This window comes from Mastomys coucha, unplaced genomic scaffold (assembly GCF_008632895.1).
Source record: "Mastomys coucha isolate ucsf_1 unplaced genomic scaffold, UCSF_Mcou_1 pScaffold22, whole genome shotgun sequence".
Taxonomy (NCBI): domain Eukaryota; kingdom Metazoa; phylum Chordata; class Mammalia; order Rodentia; family Muridae; genus Mastomys; species Mastomys coucha.
Window position 1 is genome coordinate 33,913,774 of NW_022196905.1, and position 15,454 is coordinate 33,929,227.

Here is a 15,454-nt window from a genome sequence, read left to right on the forward strand (position 1 = left end):
CTGGACTCTCCCTTGCCAAGTGCAGAGAACATCTTCCCAAGAAACTAAAGAAGTCATTCTGGGGAAGGAAACAACTTCAAGTGCTCAAGTCCTGGCCAAGGATGATGATGTGAAGATGTGAATAAAAAGCCAACAAAACAGTCCACCTGGCTATTCCCTCATTCTCCTCTGTGTTTTGTTGTCCTGCTCCTGTCTTCTCCTTTTTCTTGTTCACTACCCATAAAAGTGATTTGGGTTTTCAGATATCTTCACCTTGCATATTCAAAACACTTTAGCATCTCGTGATACGTAAGGGTGGCTGCATGTTATGTGTCTGACACTTTATGGCACTATCCAATGTATAAAGAAATATCTCCTGTAACTGGAGTTACTGTGAACCCTTTAAACATCCATCTAAGATGTAAGGAGTGCCTCATGTTACTGAGGCCTTTGTGGACCCTTTACAGATCCACATCACTAACCAGTTTGTCTGTGTTGCATGAATGTTGTACTGGCTGGTTTTGTGTGTCAACTTAACACAAGCTAGGGCTATCACAGAGAAAGGAGCCTCCCTTGAGGAAATGCCACCATGAGATCCAGCTGTAAGGCATTTTCTAAATTAGTGATCAAAGGGGGAGGGCCCAGCCCATTGTAAGTGGTGTCATCCCTGGGCTGGTAGTCCTGGGTTCTATAAGAAAGCAAGCTGAACAAGCCAAGGGAAACAAGCCAGTAAGCATCACCCTTCCATGGCCTCTGCATCAGCTCTTGTCTCCAAGTTCCTGCCCTGTGTGAGTTCCTGTTCTGACTTCCTTTGGTGATGAACGGCAATGTGGAAATATAAGCTGAATAAACACTTTCCTCCCCAACTTGCTTCTTGGTCTTGATGTTTTGTGCAGGAATACCAACCCTGACTAAGATAAGTGTGGTGGATAGCAGAGAAAGGTGGTCTAATAGGCCTGGGTTAGAATTCTGACTCTGTTCCTGCATATGTGTTTGTTATTTCTGCATCTCACTTTTATCACTGATGAGAGAGAGCGTACAAACAACCAAGACCCACGAGAGCCTATCACAAAGCGCCCACGAGAGCCTATCACAAAGCGCCCACGAGAGCCTATCACAAAGCGCCCACGAGAGCCTATCACAAAGCGCTCCTTCTATAGATTTTCAATACCTGTCCTTTTTTTCTCCTGGAGACTACTAGGCCAGGTAAAAAGACCATTCGTTCATATTCGTTCATTAATTTGCAACTTTACAATTTCATGACTTACTGACTTTTCTAGGTTCCGAGAGGTCACAGATGACCAGGAAAAGCAAATACAAAGACAGACTCCTGTTTGGAAAGCCTGATTAATTATTCAGTGCTTGATGAACACTCAGTTAATACATTGAGAGTTGAATGCTTTTTGTAACAGCAATTCATATAAGGTAGAATAAATATAATTATATTCAGTTAGAACATAATACATAACACATAGTATATTGTATGAATATAATTATATGTTATATATATGTGTGTGTAGTGTGTGTGTGTGTGTGTGTGTGTGTGTGTGTGTGTGTAAACTTTCAATGATGGAAAATTAAGTTCAGCTTGAAAAAGTGTTAGGGAAATTACCAAGAGAGATTGCATTTCCCAGACCTTTGATATGTAGGTGTCATCTGAAGAGCAGGGTATACACAAGTGAAGTAGCAATCTCAGGGAACTGCCACTGATCACAAAAGCACTTCCTTTAATTTTTCAATATATTAAGACCACTTAGCTCTGTCATAATCCAGTGCATATTGCAATTATCAGAATCATTAAGATGGCAGATACTAAAAGCACTTGTAAGTTAATTACAAAGGCCTTCCACTCCCTTCATTCTCTTAGCTATACCTGTGGCCTCAAGAGGATTACCTTCTAACCATCTGGTAGAATGGAAAACTTGGGGCTCATTAATAAACAGTTGTAAAGAGTATGAGGCTGAAGGTTTGTGTAACCCCCTTCTAGAGCATTCCTGGAATTCAGTCAAAATGGGCAGTTACCTCAAAGAGAAGAACTTAGGGTAGTCATCCCATTTTCCACTTTGATGGAAGTTGCCCAGATCATAGTTATAACCAACATATAAGCAAGAGCAAAGGTTTAACTGGGCGTTGGTCATCAGAAAATACCTGATGCAGACAACACCTACTTATCAAAGGTCTGGGAAACACAACCTCTTTGTAATTTCCCTAAATACTGTTTAAAGCTGAACCTAATTTCCCATCATTGAAATCACACACACACACACACACACACACACACACACATAGAGAGAGAGACAGGGGGTGGGATGCTTTTCCATCCCTGTCACTGGGCTGTATGTGAGACACTGGCCCTTAACTTGGATTTTGGAACACAGACAGAAATGCACTAAATATGGCCTGAGGTCAGCAGAACCAGAAACAAGCCAAGATAGGCCTTATTGGCTTCACTTTTCAACATGGACTAGGCCTAGAGTCAGAAAGCAGCCCTGGGCTATGAGAGTCAGTTTTCAAAACTATAACCCAAATCTCCCCTCCATTTCTGAAATAGCTGAGCTCCCTTGTAAAACAGCTCCTTAGGTAAGTAGAAGGCCATTCCTTGCAGGGAGCCTGATGATCTTTCTCTTCTTTTGTGTCTTCAACCTGAGGCTTCTCACCTAGTCTATATCTTGAGGCACTTCAGAACTCTGGGGTAGAGATTGCTGAGAGACTGGATGAAGAACTAGGAGATGTCCACATCCTAGTCTGCACTATTCTGTGACTAAGTTACTTTATATGGAGAGGGATTTGGGTATCACATCAAGAATCTTGAACTGTTCTGACTTGTCTGCAGGACCCTATGGAAGCAGATCGAGACAGACACTAAATGAAGGAGATCTGACAGTTTCCTTTATAAAACTGCATTAGTGTGGCTCTTTGTATGTAGTTGTATATGTATACACTACACACACACATGCACACGCACACATGCTCGTACACGCACTGCATCTTCTTTGTTCATTCCTCTGTTGTTGTCCACAATAAACATAAAGATGCAAATATTCTGTGATACACTGACTTGGGATTCCAAGAAAAGCATGTTCCCAGGAGGTACCAGGAAAAACAGATCCCTGACAACAGTGTGTTTCTAGCTTATAGAAATTTGATTAAATTCCAGAGTAGTGAAATATATTTGTACTTTGTAGGATGTGATGTGTGTGGTCACCTGGTACAGTTGTTAAAACAAACCAATGAAGGTCTGTTTTGACCTCCCTGTATGGGTCCTCCCTAGAAGAAGGAGGGCTGTTTCCATAAGAGGCAGCCATGAGCTTCTCGACCAAGCTGTACAGCCTCTACAAGCTGACCCTGCATGTGTCCTCACTTGCCATCTTCTCAAACTTCCCTCACTTCCTAAATCTGCTTAGAATTTTCATATTGATGAAATCATAATGCTTGGTTGAGTTTTGAAAAAATAAAAGTAATCACTATACATTAACATTTAGGGATCATTTAAATAACATTTTTAAGCTGAGTTTAATTTTCCATCATTGAAATTTTAATTATATAAGAAGATATGTTAAATTTGTACATTATGAAGACTTGGTAGTAAAGGACAGAAGAAAGAAAGAAGGAAAGGAAGAAAGAGAGAGAGAGAAGCAGAAAGAGTGAAAGAAAAAAAGAGGAGGCTGGTGAGATGGCTCAGTGAGTAAGAGCATTAATTGCTCTTCCGAAGGTCCTGAGTTCGGATCCCAGCAACCACATGGTGGCTCACATCCACCTGTAATGAGACCTGATGCCCTCTTCTGGTGTGTCTGAAGACAGCTACAGTGAATTATGGTGAATTAGAGTGAGCAGGGCCTGAGCGAGAGGGGCCGGCAGAGGTCCTGAGTTCAGTTCCCAGCAGCCACACACATGATGGCTCACAGCTGTCTGTACAGCTACAGTGTACTCAAACACATAAAATAAATAAAATAAATTTTAAAAAATTTCACAGCAAAAGACTAAGATTGAATTAATGCCACCAAAAATTAGATGTGAAAAGTAAATTTGTTAAAAAATAGAAAGAAAGAAAAAGAAACCCACCATCTCCAATCTCAAAAGTTTAACTACTTAAATGTTTCTAAAATATCTCAAGGAATCCACTTCAAGCTTGTCTGCTTTATATTTCCCAGGAATTTGAATACAACAACTAAATAACTGGGCAGGACCTCACAATTCCATGGTAAGAAGTTCATCTGGGAACACTCTCTGTCCTTCTGATGAGTGGTATATCTGGAAACACCAGTCCCTATTTCATTCCCTTCCTGTGGACTACATCTACTTTTTTGGATGCTGGTCCCCTTAATCTATGCCATGCATTCTAATATACACATACATACACACACACACACACACACACACACACACACACACACACACACAAACACACACACGATCCTAAATCTCCTGAGACTTCACTAGAGAGGGATGAACCTCATGACTTCATATTATTAAAATTCCTTCCCAGGACAAGACATAAGCAACATGCATCCTTCTTCTAAGCACTCAATTACAGGACAGGCAGGACTCCACCAAACTCACTCTAGAGAACCAGTGAGTTAATTGGGCTTTCTTTCTTACAGAGTATAAGTGAGGGGTTTCTTAGAGGGGTGTGGGTGCTCTTCCTCCACAATATACATATTCTACAACCACCCTCCACCAGGGCCATATGCAGTTAAGACAGTCTTATAAAATATGACAGTCTGGTGATTCTTCCAACCCCTCAAGCCGATCTAGACTAATCCTTTTACAATGGGTAGAGCTGAACCCCTCAAAATGGCAGCTGCTTGGCTCAGAGGACAGTGGCCCACAATAAATGCCTCATGTTCTCCTAGTTACCTAACTGATGTCCTCCTTCCAACGACATAAAAAAATGTCAAAACAAAGAAATCAAAAATGTCGAAACAAAGAATCAGCATCTGTCCATATGACCATACACATTTTAAAATGTTAAATATAGAGGCTTCTAAGGATGTCACAGCTTTTACTTGCTGTCTAGAGGGATGAGCAAGAATGATACTATGCGATGTGATCCAATTTATGTGTCCATTATATGTAAACAAACAAACAAACAAAACCAAAAGATCTTGTTTCCTCTTTCTGTTAGTTATGTTTCTCTCTGTTCTGATAAAAAAAAAATCTGACAAGGCAACTCGAGGAAGGAAGGGTTTATTGTGGCTCCCAGTTTGAAGGGACAGTCCATCGTGATATGAAAGTTATGGAGGCAGAGCCTCAGGTGAGGCAGCTGATTATATTACAACCACAGTCAGGAAACAGAGAGAGATGAACATTTTGCTCAGTCCACTTTCTTTTTGTATTGAGTCTGGGCTTCCCATTCATACAGCAATACCACACATATTTACAGCAGGTCTTTCCATGTTAATGGAATTACCCAGAGGCTGTGTCTTCTAAGTGACTCTAATCTATCGAGTTGTTCATCACTTCCCTTATTAACTTATTCTTTTGTTAATTTTTCAAAAGGACTCAGTATTCATCTGTGTTTGCCAATTCAGAATTTAGTAATCATTTTAAACATTTCAGTTAGTGGTGCTCAATCCAAGATCAGGAATCCTTATCAAACACAATTATCATGGCAGAAGGTTAACTTTGAAAGAGATGACAGATGAAACATATTAAAGTTGTTACATTGAACATTTTCATAGGTAGCTCAAAAAATAATTTACAAAGACATTTCAGTTCTTGATATGGTGGAACAGAAAAGTCAAGCAATAGTTTAATTATGAATGTAAATGGTTTTGTTTCTCTTTAAGCTAAGTCATAAGATATGCATAACAGAAGTGGGTATAGATTTGTTTCACATTAGGCATCATGGTAATTTCTAATCATTATAACTGATAAATAACATATCAAATAGAATGAAGATGCCCCATGGAAAAGATGTGGATTAAGTGTTTTTATGGAAATCTTTCATATATGCTAGAAATGAATCATGAATGTTATACATTAACAAAATTCATGTATAAACTAAGATTAGACATCATCCTCCATTGAAAGATGTAAATACATATAAGCAAAATATATGTGTTTATTAAAGTGTGTGTATACATATATAATTACAGGGAAATATATTATTGAGCATTTGTCTTTTTGGTCATTTTCCACATATAATTTATAGACATTGATTAGTTAAAGCATTGTGCATTTGTAGCTATTGTTTCCACTGCATTTCATACCCCAAGGACAAACTCCATAGCTCTAAAATCATACATCTTACTTGCCCTTCCTCCTACTCTCCAAGAACATTAGTCTATTTTCTGTTTCTATACATTTGCCTCTAGAACCCCTCCTTCTAGAAGTTGCCTTCATTTTGGTGTTTTAATACTGCTGTAAAAAAGGAACTACTCCAGGTGGCTGTTTCATCTTCTTGTCTGTAAATAAAATGACATTTAACTGTATATGGAGATGATTAAGCTAAGATATCTGCCACACTTTAAACTTCTTTAAGGGTACTTTTCACATTGTCATCCTCTCTCCCAAGGGAAGGAAAAGAATATTAAGTAGGTCACTGTACATTTGTAGAGGAGAATAGCTTAATTTTCAAGGAATAGCTGTGGCAAGATAATAAGTAAACTGTTAAAAGAAAAAAAATGCCATTTTATGTTTGTAGAATATAGTTAACAACTTCTTCCCAAAGGGGTAAAAATAAATTTCCAAATGGCTTAGTTGAAGTACTTTTCTTTTAAATTATCTCTTATGTTCATCAGCTAGAGAAGAAACAGCACATTTTACCTTGAGTTGTTCTCTATTTGAATATTACATGGAAACAAAATGACCTTTAGTTTTCAGAGTGTTGGCTCAAAAATTGCATTTGTTGATGGAATGTTAAAATAAAATATATTTGTCATACACTCTGACTCCCTCACTGTTTCTTTTCTGCTAGTCATTAAATATATTTTTTTTTTCTCAGAATAAGCAATTCTCCAGTGGTTAGAAGATACCACATGGATATCTTCATATTGATTTTCATTCTGACAATCTCCTGAGATACCTACTAATCTCAGAGGTACTGAGTTCCATAAATCCATTCTTATTTGAGCTGTACATGAACATTCATGTTGCCCATTGCATTTCTGACTCATTGGATGCAAATTAAATGTTCTTAATGCTCTCTTTGGGTTCTGTAATTTTTTGGAACAGCCAGTGAAACTTGAAAAAAATTAATTTCCTGATTTGATTAACTGTTTGGTTTTATTTTTCTTTAAAGGATACAATTAGGGAACAGACAAAGAAAGAAGTAGTATATAGGCCAGGAAATGTTCATGTATTTCCATCCAGTCTTTCCCAGAGCTTCCACATATAACATTTCTGTTTGGGTTATTTGCGTTATAGAATTTCTGCTCAGGAGGCTCAGTTACCTAAATAGCAGAATTTGGGTTATAATTCAACATTCATCCCCTGCGGTCTACACCCTAGAAGATCAAGGGAATGGTAGAAGGAAGAAATTTAAAACAGCAAGGCTGGCTCTTCTGGCTCCTGTCTTCCATCCTGTCATTGTTTAATGCAAAGTGTCTTCATTAACTAAGAATAAAGTATGACTTGTTATGAACCACCAAAGACTTCTTTATTTTTCTTAATACTTAGGAAAACCAAGAGTTTAGAAGCCATTGGTCAAGAATGAGGTGAGACCAAACACAGTATTAGTTTCTGACTTTACTAAGACCTTGATTCCCTTTCCATGAATATTCATATTTAAAGGCACAGAGCATTTTAAAAAATAAGAATTTAAGACAGGTGGTGTTGGTGTTTAGGGGTTAAAATGATAGCTAAAAGAATGTTGCCTTATTAGTGGTAAATTCCTACTTAAAAACAATTTGAACATTACCATGGAAAGTACATTAATATAAAAATAAATGTATAAATGTTGTATGTCCCTGTGTGGGTGAATAGGTTCATAAGCTTAAAGGGCTTTAGCTATTCCTAATTCCCATTTTACAGACCAGCAGACTGACCCTCTGAAATGCTTAGTCCAACTTTTCTAGTATCATACAGATCTTGTCCTGATGCCAACATTTAAAACCTAGGTTTTTTTTTTTTTTTTGTGGTTGTTTGTGGTTGAAGAGATTAACAAAAAATAAAAGAAAAGATGTAAATTACAGGTAAATTGGATACTTGAAGTGCAAATCAGAATTAGGTAGTCTTTAATTGTGTGGAAATGTAAATTGCTACAAAAATAGAACTTTCAAATTGGGAAGCTGGAAATAGAACCTGCCGAGTATTCTCTTTTGAATGCCATAGACAGCTTTTAATACCCAGTGTTAAAAGTCTCAGCAACTCTTTAGTGTTTGACAAATTGTCTAAGAGGTGTGGTAGGTCTGGCAGCCTATGTGCTTCCATATAGCACAGTTTCCCACGTAGATCTCAGTTTGCAATTTGCTTTAAGTGTGTCTTAAAGCATTTCTGCAAAAGGTTTGATGGAATGAATCACACAACAATGTTCAGAAGAAACACCACAACAAACAAGCCTGCATTTTACTTATGGCATGAATGGATTTATGTAAAAATCACTTAATCACCATCGATATCATCAAAGAATTATTTTGAAAAGAGTCAAACGACTGAGGGAAAAACAGCTGAAATTACATAGGAGGCACAAGGACTTATAATAACATGCATTAGTATAATGGACTTTGATATCATGAAAGCTTAAACCTATATTAATCTCCCCCTTAAAGTATGGCCAATGATCCATTACGCAGGTGTGCTGTCCATTCTTTTGTAAGAGAATATATAGTGGGCTGATAAATAGCTACTTTCTACAAATGGACCCCCATGAATCATACCTCCTATTATTTAGCCCCTTATGTTGTCCTTTCCATAAGGAATCCCAGCTGGTATTTTTGGAACAATAGAATGAGGCTACTCTTTTTATTACCTGATAACTTTTGATTTCTCTTTGGAAGTCTCAGAGCAAGCCAATTGTATAAAATGTTTATCTACTCTCCTAGCTCTGTCATGCTATGAACAACTCAATTTGGCAATGTGGGAAAAGGGAGAAGGGAGGGAAAGAGAGTGAGGGAGAGGATGGTGGTGCATTCCTTTCAACTTAGGATTCAAACATGTGATTCAAGACATCATATTGGGTATTCATTCAGTTCGACCCTCCAAGTGTTTTCTTTTATAGTCCACATATGATTGATTACACATGAGACTCTGCCAATTCAGACTTGCCTAACTATGCTCATCAGCCTCCGGGTCTATGAAATTATAGATTTGTGAGGGAACCAGCAATGCTGCTATATTTTGTTACAAGGATGTGTATAACAAGTGATCCAGGGCTAAGTGATTGTCTCTTCACTTCCAAAACACTACTAACCAAACAGCATATCTTTAACTACAAACTTCTAGTTGAACTTCTCCTTTATGTAGAAACATAGATAAGATACTGGCTTCCTTAGGCAGTATAGGGAGCCATGGGCCTTTTCTAGTTGGTGAGTGATAAAATAAAAAATATAGATACATAGCATGATAGTATGGCTTCCAAGCTGAAAAGAAGTAGAAGGATATGAACACAAACATTGGCAATTGTTTCTTGGTGCTCAAAATGCAGGCTCTGGGTATTATATTACGTACTTGTGTTTATTTGGTAACAACAACAACAACAACAAAACCCCACAGATTTTGTTTGTTTTGAAAGCAGACATAGAAAAGTAAGCACAAGCCATTTGAATGGACTAGAAAAATTGACTCAAGCCTTCGTATTAACATAAAGGCAAGCACATTACTAGATTACAGCAGGTTAAGCGAATATACATCTATTAACTCAGTGTTGGACTCCAGAGACCAAGCCTGCCATGGGATAGTTTCCTAAGATAAAAACAAAGTTTCAGACAGAACATTTTCTAATCAGTATCTTCTTCTTTGCTCACTAATGTTAGGGGGAAAAATGAGATATTTGCAAACATCCCTGCTGAATGTTTCTAAAAATACCCTTAGCTTCTACTAGCTGCAACAGTTCTTTGGTATGTAATCTTCTCAGAGTCCTGTTATGCATAGCAAGCAAAACCAGGAGGACATGTCTCCCCATCTTTTTATCTTCATTTCCATCTATTTCTGAAGTAATCTACTAAATTACAAACTAATTTCTTGCCATACAGATTAACCTAATTAACATAATGAATGACCCCTATTATTTTCAAATGCTACGCAGAGGTCACTAAATAAGATACATACACCAAAGAGTGGGTATCTTGGGACCACTCTAGAATTTTTTTTCTGCCAGAGACTTTTAGGGAATGTTGTTGGTCCTGAGCTCCTGCATGATTTATCTTTGGCTTCTTTGCACTCATCCTTGCCATTGGAAAAGATCTCTCTTTCTCTTTGAAATGGAGAGAAGCCAGGAGGTCAAGTATGCTAGAGACCACTCAAGAGAGAGTTCTGGCAGCCAAGTGTGTTAGAGACTACCCTCAGGAGAATTCTGGAGGCCTGGTGTGGTAGAAAATATCCAGGAGATAATTATGGAGGCCAATAGTGCTAGTGACCACCCAGGGGAGACCAGACTCTGGGCAAATACTATCATTGTCCTTTAGTTTCCTCATGCATAAACAAGATTAATGGGGGGAAAAAGCCCATCAGTTACTGTGAAGACTAAAATGTAACTCACCTACTGCTTATGGAATTATCACTCTAAAAGTGTTCAATTGTTCTCTATTCGTGTATCGCTCATAACAACTGTGGGGAAAGGCATTACATCCCCTACTAGAAAGTCAGAAAAATTAAGATATTTGTCCAAGTTTACATAGCTATGAACAAGGCTGCACAAGGAATATTCTTTCTTGGATTCGTGGGCACAACCTAGAGAACAGAGGTCCAAGAAGTATGAATCTCAGTTGTCAGTTTGAAGATACAATGGGGTGCCTAGGAGAATTCTAGAAGATTTGAATATTCCAGAAGAGGCTGCAGAGTTTAGTGGAGTGGAAGGAAGCTGGGCAGCGGGAAGGTTTGTTTAGTTAATACACATTTGTGATTCCAATGTCAAGTATTGTACTATTTTCTGGCTCTTCGTTAATAAGGAAACACATGAAACTTGGTGCGGTTATTTCCCTAGGGGCTTTTGAGGACTGAATAAAACACCACATTGTTAAGTGCCTAGTAGTTCCTGAACCAAAGAAAGGACTCCCAGGGGGAGGCCACAGTGTGAGGCTGGAATGTGATGGAGAGAATTTTCACATTAGATTGACAACTAGACAAGCTTTATCATCCATAAACAAGTCCTTTCTGTCTACCTCCTACCCAGGCAGGCACAGTGCAAAGTACTGCAAGGCTGCAGTTCAGAGGAAGACTCCCCCTTGTCCTGACCCCGAAAGGAACATTGCAGATGAATAGAAATCCTGTACTGTGGAGCAGAAATGAATTGGAGCAATGCAATTTTATCTGTGGGCCACAAATATTTCACAAACTAGAATCTCTAGTTTTACATTAATGCCTTGAAATTATTTTTTTTTCCTGAGGTGGGTTCTCCCTACGCAGCTCATGCTGACTTTGGACTTAGTACTCGTCTCAATTCACAAATTCTGGGATTATAGGTGTGCACCAACATTCCTGGCTTCATGGGTAGGGTTTTGATGATAGTTTAGTAATCCAAGGAAAAGAGTTTACTCAATAACAATTTCATCTACTATCATATTTAAGCCTTCTATGTATAAGCCAATAACATACACTTGTTTTATACTCATTATTTTATTGAAAAGTGATATCTATAGTTTGGTAATGCTATCTATATTATTTCCATAGAACAAGACATGAATGCAGGCTTATTAGCTGACAGTTGGTATCCTAGAAGCAAAAGCTGAGCTGATTCATTTACTGAGAATGGAGTTTCAACACAAAACAAAACAAACAAGCAAACAACAATAAAAACAACAACAAAAACAAAAAAGCTAAAATGAGTGGAGGACAAAAGAAGTATGGCAATAAAACAAACAGGCATATATTTTAGAAGTCCTAACCCAGTCTGATGTCACGAGGATCTCTGAGCAGAAATCGTACTATGAAGTAGCCTGTGCAAAAGCAAGGCAGTTGAAAGTCAAACATTAGTTATTTGTTCTCCCCCCACCCACAAGAGGGGGCATAATTTTGCAGCTATCTCTAGGTAATGTGGCTTTTGCTAAGATAAAATTTCAAGAACGTATTTCTGTGGAGCTGTTAGCACTCTGCCTTTGTGGAAGATAAAAGAAGGAGAATTAGGATCTGTCTGGGCCAGTAACAGCAATGATTATAGCTGGGCAGTGGGAGGACAAAACAAAGACAGTGAGATTTTGCTGACCACTTTACAATCAGTTCCTATTTGTCTCTTAAAACCCTAAACCCATTCACAGCTAAGCCCTATGTGTGCACCAGTTTGATGGCCTTTCCCATTCATCTCGTTGACTTTCCTTCCTAACTGAGTTGACTATCAGCCCATTTTTACCAAAAAGGAAATTAAAGGTCTGAGAATTTGTATTAAAAGTTGCATGGCCAAATTGGGTTAATACTCAAATGTCCTGATTATAATTCTGTTTTCTTTCTCTTTATCTAACTGTGGAATTTGAGAAAAGTGGAGTAACCTTGGCATCAGTGTGAGCTGAAGATCCAGGGCTCCTCCTTACATGAGTATAATTCAGTCAAGCAACTGGATGAGCTATGGATGCCCTGCTTATTCTGCTACAGTGGAATCCTTGCTCTGGTATTTATCTCATGTTTGGTATTTTTCTTTTAACTTCTGCCTGTTGCAACCCCCTTTAGGACATCCTTCATGTGTGGTCCTATAAACAATGACTTCTCAGTCCTCTTTTGTCCAACCGCACACCATATAACTTTCTTGGTAGATGCTGCCCTTTTGATGAGGCCTATGCTTTTCTTCTTCCCTTGACCCACCATGAGATGGATGGGACGCTAAAACATTTGCAAATGAAATAAATAACTTTCTCTGTCATCAGAGGTCAACGTTTTAATCTCTGTTTGTAAGTTTCCTCTTGACTGTGAAACTGGGGCTCTATTTTTTAACTCTCAGGGTTTTTTTTTTTTTAGTTATGTTAGAAGTAGTGAATATAAGATATGAAGCCCATAAAAGGTGTGTAATAATGATGGTTATTTTTGTGCAATTGACAAACCTGCACAGGATTCAAAGACACATGGTGGACTATGAGGCTTTCAGCACCTCCATCTTGAAAACTTCCTGCCAAGACTATAAGTGACTACAAGGCTACATCTTGGCTTCTGAGTGTGTTTAATCCAAACTACACACTTGCTAGACAAGAGTTTTTCCTGTACTTCTCCTATATCCATTCCCTCCCCCATCACCACTTTTCTCATTCAAGACATGCCTTTACGCAGGATGTCTTCCTTTGGTAACAGCAATGACTTTCATTTTCTGTCTCCAGGGCAATTCCTTTACAATGCCTTGGTGCAAAAGGACAGGGCCTCTGTGACCCTAGAATTAAGTGGCTTTGGTCATAGTTCCATTGCAACTTTTAGGTAATATTCTTTTCTTTCTTATAAAAAATGATTGGCAATCAGAAAAATTGCAAACATCATTCTTCATTCATCCTCTTTCTATGGGCTGGTTAACTCCTTCTAGGGATATGTCTGAATTGATGCTAAATTATGGGACATATTGTCCTATCTAATGTACACAACTCAAGGCCATTTCTCTTGCTTTCTTGGTATTTCTTTTAAAAGAAATTGGCTTCTTCTTAAAGCCCAAAACCCTTAACTCCAGTGACTTTTTCTTTATATTCTTGAAGAATTAATGCTACATTTGCTACATCATAGGATCTAAAGAAAAAAAGATCATTTTAATGAATACAGTGGACTTTGTCTCCACATGTGTAAGGAACAGACAGGATGGGCATTGGCTTGTTCAACCCTCCATGTCTTCTCTGTGGAGGATAGAAAGAGAAAGGCAGCCTGAGCTCAGAGGTATAGCATGTTTTTTTTTTTTTTTTCATAAACTACCCAATTTCCAGGCTGTTAGCTTACAGTTATGTAGTACTTACTAACCAGATTTCAACACTGTCCCATTCCTAAAGGAAGGAGAAAGTAACGCTATTTTTCCTTTGGAACAGCAAATGAGGCATGAGCCCAACCCTGAACCTGATTCTTTGCTCAGCAAATCTTAGCCTTTTCTCCAGAGCTCTCAGGTGGCTGTAGCCTGGAGTCCAGTAACTTACACCTCCAGAAGGAAACTGTCTTTGTTAATAGGACTGGCAGTCAACAAGATCAGGAGAGATCAAATACCATTTGACTCCTGCCTCACTGTGTTTTGTTCTAACGGGAATGGCCGTGGGTCTGTTGCAGTATCCTCTGGACCAGGCTAGGATGAGGTCTAAATACCTGGATTAAAGTAGGAAGTGATGGGAATTGTGTTTGTTAGAATGTACTGATGACTCACTGGAGTTTTATCCAAAAAGAAAGGAAGAAAGAAAGGAGGAAAGAGAGAGAGAGAGAGAGAGAGAGAGAGAGAGAGAGAGAGAGAGAGAAGAGAAAGAGAGAAAGGAAGGAAGGAAAAAGAAAATAAGAATGAAGAATGAGGAACGAATGAATGAATGAATGAATGAATATATGCTATCCCTGGGACTCCTGGCATCTTCTCTAATGAGTGGTATGTGCAGGACTATGAATCCATGAATCAGTACTCTATGCCTCCAATAAAGAAATGAATTATTTACATCCACTGATCACTCGCACTGTGGTACTCCATGCTATCAGCTATGCCAGTTCTAGAAGCACAGGCTTACTGATGCCAGTTCTGACTCTCCTCATTGCTAGTTATCAGCCTAGTAGTTGCAGCAGACTGTTGGTGCGACAGACTAGGCTCCAACCGTATCATCTCCAGACAAGCATCTTCCTGGGCACCAGAGATCCTCACTGGAGCTTTCTTTCCATCTCAATATCCCTGACTAGCTTTGGAAACTTGATTTAATCTTTCTGGAGCCCCTCATTCTTCAGGCAACGTCTCAGAAAAGACCAAAGGATATGCTGCAGAGGGAAGCACTTTGCATCTCATGAAGTTTATGGGAATCTGTTATAAATATATCTGCTTCTCTTTCTGAGGAGACAGTGGTTGATGGATAGCCTTAATGAGTTCTGAAGAGGCCAGTATCCTCTCTACTCTTAGTCCTAGCCAGGAATGGTGTGTAGGCCAGGTGAAGGTCAGATCAGGCTGAGACTGCTAAAATACAACAAAGGTGACTCATTTCCCTCAGAAGACAGCCCTTCCTCTGGCTCAAGTGCAGCTCTTCGGGTGGAAAACTTTTGGCACCAGGAAAGACATGTCAGGTTGTTAGAAAAACACCACCTCTGAGTCTGAGCTTTCCTTTCGAGTTCACATGGAGCTAAGAAGAAATAAATAAAATTGCTACCTCTGAGCTTGAGCTTTCCTTTAGAGTTCAAATGGAGCTAAGAAGAAATAAATAAAAACGCTACCTCTGATTTTAAGTTTTTCTTTAGAGTTAATATA